This window comes from Orcinus orca, chromosome 8 (genome assembly GCF_937001465.1).
Source record: "Orcinus orca chromosome 8, mOrcOrc1.1, whole genome shotgun sequence".
Lineage (NCBI taxonomy): Eukaryota > Metazoa > Chordata > Mammalia > Artiodactyla > Delphinidae > Orcinus > Orcinus orca.
In genome coordinates this window covers 108,818,375-108,822,749 of record NC_064566.1, presented here as the reverse complement: position 1 = coordinate 108,822,749, position 4,375 = coordinate 108,818,375, and positions in this window count along the sequence as shown.

Here is a 4,375-nt window from a genome sequence, read left to right as displayed (position 1 = left end):
CACAAAGGGCCTCATCAAAGTTAACTCTGCCAGCGGCTGTATTTCCTGCTACATCCTGGCGCCCAGAACAGCGCCTGGCGAAACACAGGAGCTCACGACAGGCACGTAGCGTCAGCTGGGCACACGAAGGCATGCACACATCAAGAAGAGCCTCCGGGTTAGACCGGAAGAAGTGTGACAGGACTTGAGGAAGGCGGTCCATCTCCTGGGGCCTGGGAATCCGGAGATGCTGCAGGAAGAGAGCACAGGGCCAGAGCTGGGGGATCTGGGGGACCTAGGCCTTGCTCTTCGACTGACCCCAGCCCGGATCGTAAGGGGCTCCAGAGGGACTGGGGGTAATGGGCTCTGGGGAGCAGTCAGGGAGCAGTGGGCAGGTCAAGGGCCACCTGGGTTGCTTTCTCTTCCCACGTTCACCTCAAGGAGACGCCCCTCCAAGTCCAGGGCCCTCCCGCCGCCTCTCACACCTCCCTCCGCCTCGGGAAAACAAAGCGAGACAAAAATTCCATCACTGAAGCAGTCTGAAGCCATGGACGGCCTCTTCCTGTGGACGCAGAAGTTTGCTTCAGCTCGGGAAGAATGCCAGCCCGATGGCCAGGAGGGGAGGAAGAGGGGAGGGCGGCTGAGCTTCCTGGTGACCAAAGGATGATTTCCAATTTGTCACGGGAAACAGGAACGTTCAGGGTCCAGAGCTCTGACCAACCCAGTGAAGGAGAGTTAAAAGGCCTCCTTCCCTTTCCCTCCGGGCCCTGAGCTCAACCACCCAAAACAACAGGTGCACGGCCAGCCAGAGCCACCGGGGGGCATTTCATGCGTGCCCGCCAGATGCCGCAAGGCTCGCCCCGCCTCCCTGGTTGGGTAGGGGGCAGCTGTGCCTCCTCCCCCACCCCCCCCACCCCCCCACCCCCCGCCAAGAGGGAGGCCTGTGCACCGGCAGCATGTGGTGAGGGCTCTCCCTGGACCTTCACACTCACATCAGCAACACCACTGCTGTAGATTCCGGGTCGGGGGGTGGCTCCTAGAAATGGGGGTCCCAGCAATGAGACAGCTCAGGGGGGCACTGGATCCCAGCGGCCCAGCAGGGAGCGGCTCAGCTGCTTTCCTGCACCTCTGGTGGGGGGGGGGGGTGAAGGGGGGCAGGGGAGCAGAAAGGGCTGTCGGCAAAGGAAGCATCTTTAGAAATCAGGAGCAAACAGAGCTCCTGCAGAAAGAGGGCCAAGGCAGAGGGAGCCCACAAGGGGGACAATTAGCTGATACGAGCAAACTAATTGTTATTCATACTAAATTAGGACACAGGTGATTTGGAGAAAACCCACAGACCCTTCCAGATGTTTTACGGGTTTTGCATTGCAGATGATGGCTTTATGGGACCCTTCTGGGAGGCAGATTGTAGGAGCTGGGCCAGGACCGGAGCGGGGCAGGGCTCCCGTCAGGCTTAACTACACAATAAACACATAAACGCTTGTCCCTGAGGACAGACTCGGCTTTGCATACTAAACACTTTAGCGCTAGGCTCTGGGGGCCTCTGAGAAGAGGGGCTCAGTCCTGGCAGGGGAAGAGGTCGGAGGGGACGGTCAGTCATTCTGGAGACCCAGGGGCTGCTCCAGATGTCTGGAGCCAGGGCTCTAAATCCACATGTGGAAGGGAGAGATTTCCACAGACCTGACAGGCCAACAGGAAGACAGGGAACGGGCAGGAAGGCAGCCGTTCAGCAACCACTTTGTGGCGGCTGGTGGGTGTGCACACGTGTGTCTGCCTGTGTGCGGGGGTCCACGCATGTGCATGTGCCTGCGGGGTATCAGAGGGCGTAGGTGCGTGTGTCTGCGTGTGTATCTGCCTCTGTGTGCATGTTTTGTGTCCACATAGCTGTGTGCGCATCTGTGTGTGTCCACGCACTTGGGGTGTTGCCAAAACTTCCCACCGAAACTAATGGCAGATACCGAACCTTACCATGCTAATTTTAATCCTATTTTATTGTGTTAAGTTGGCTCTAAAAATTAAATTTTTAAATTCCATAAACAGAGCCTGGGGCTACACTGCAAGACAGGTCCCTAGAAAAGGGTTTACTGTCACTGTTGTTCTTCCAACAATGGTGAGGGTACATCCTGTCACCCCGCCCAGTCCCATCTGGCTCCCCTCCTGCTAGACAAAGGGAGGGCAGGCGGGAACAGCTGCAGAGAGGGCCCACTGGCCTGGCCGCGGCAGTCAGGACCAGAACAGTGAGTCCAACCTCTCGACTGACTGCTCCTATAGAGACTGGCGGCCAGGGAGGGGGTCACTCAGGCAGGGCCTTCAGAATCGGCCTGAAAGCCAGGCCTCCACACGGCCTCCCCCGAGCTCAGCAGCTGGGGGCAGTGCCTCATCCTGGGGGAACTGATGGAGGGATGCGGTGACTCCGTCATGTCCTCACACCCACTCTCCACACTCTCTCTTCCCTGTAAGATGAGGGCAGAACTAAAGGTCTCCGGGTGGTTTCTGCCCTGCCCTTTGTACCACATGACTCAATGGGGCAGTGGGTATCCATGCAAAGTGAAGGCCAGGCCCGGCCCCCGGCCCCGGGCTCCTCTGCACGGTCCTCTTGCCCCCACCCCCACTGTCCACGAGGAGGCAAGGAGAGCACTGAATCAGGAGACAGCCTCTCAGCAGTCTCAAGGAGCAAGGATTATTCCAACAGGGGAAGGAAAAAGCAGAGTAGGACTTGCTGTAATTCCTGCCTCATTACAAGAATGAAGAAAGGATCCTGCACTGCAGCAGGAGATACTCAGGTTAGATTTGGCAGAACTTCCCTGATGGCATAGAGGGCCATTAAACACAAGGGTGGAAGAGGGAGTGGAGGAAGGGACAACTGTCCCTAGAGGTAGTAATTAACTATATTTTCAAATGTCCCTGAGACGGTATGTTCGGTGGGACCCTTTCCTCACCAGATCTTGACCAAAGCAGCTAATTGTGAAGCCCCTACCCCTGCTTCTGCCCGAGCCCCACCTGCCTCACATACTCAGCGCAAGAAGCAGGGCCTGGCTCCGTACTGATCAGGCCAGAGAAGGTGACGGGGAAGGGGTCCCCCAATGCACAGAGACACACTGCCCAGTGGTACCACTTTGATCCAGAAACACCTGACAGAGGGTCGAGAGTCAGTCACCGAGTGAGGGAAGGAGGCCTCTGAGCAACTAAAAAGCACTGACATGTTTCCGGTCCCGCTGGGGCCAGAACCCCACCTACTGGAGCTGGCCTTCCTGGGGCTGCAAGGAGGACCAGGGTGGCCCTGACTACAGATGTCCAGGAGAAGGACCGCTGGGAGTGCAAAACCTCAAAACATATATAAGGATGGCCTCTAAGTCTCCGGCAACTTGACAAAAGAGCATTTGGAAGTGTCTCCACGGAGGGCTACAGCTGCACCCCATACATTCTCATGCGCACGCATAGGACTCACACCCCTAGCCCACGGGGCACACGCAAGCGAGGAACATGCAGGGGCTTCTTGGCCCAAGGAGCCCTTGACATTTCCGGATACCTGCTGGCCCTTTGCTCCTCTCTGCTCCTGTTATCCCTTTCCAGCCTCTCTCCAATCCCCCACATGGCCTGCTGCCTTCTCTTTGGAAAGTCCAGGGTCCTTTGATAGGGGGAGGTGGGGAGGCTGACCCACAGCAGCTTGGCGTGCCTTCGACAAGGCAGCAGTGCCCCGACAGCCGAGGACCCCCCCAGCTCCACCCCACAGGCACCCTGTATCCGGGCAGGTACCACCCGCCCCCACCAGCCACCTCCCTCTCCGGGTGCCTGAAGCCAAGGGGGGGCCCCACCCTCCCCACTCTCCCGCTCTGCCTCCTTGTCCCAGAGAACCGCCCCCCATCTGCCCAGCCCGGAAACAATCACCCTTTGAGAAAGGCTGCCAAGCTGGGCGCCAGGAACGGCCTGGATGGAGGCGGGGTGGGGGTTGGAGGGCTTTAACTCCCGAGAGCGAGGCCTGGCGGTGTCGCCCCGCCCGCAGCCCAGCTCCAGCGCGAGGGACCGGGGCCTGCTCGGCCGGGGAGGGCGCGAGGGTGGTACCACTCCGGGGTCCTTCCCTCCTCGCGCCCCGCCTCAGCCCGCGAGGGTGGTACCGACCACCAGCTGTGCGGGTCCAGCCGGCTGCTGGCGCTCGCTCGGGGCGGGGGCGGGGACGGGGGCGGGGCGGGGAGCGGAGGCGGGGCGGGGCTGGCGCGGGGCGGGGGCGGGGCTGGCGGCGCTGTCACAGAAGCGGCCGCCCGGGCGCATCCGCCGCCGCCGAGGGGACTCCGCGCCGGCCCGGTCGGCTGGGCTCCGGCCGCGCGCCCCGGTGTGCCCGCGCCTCCGCCCTGCGCCCGGGCCCGCCCGCCCCGCTCTTCTCTGCGCCCCCGGCCTC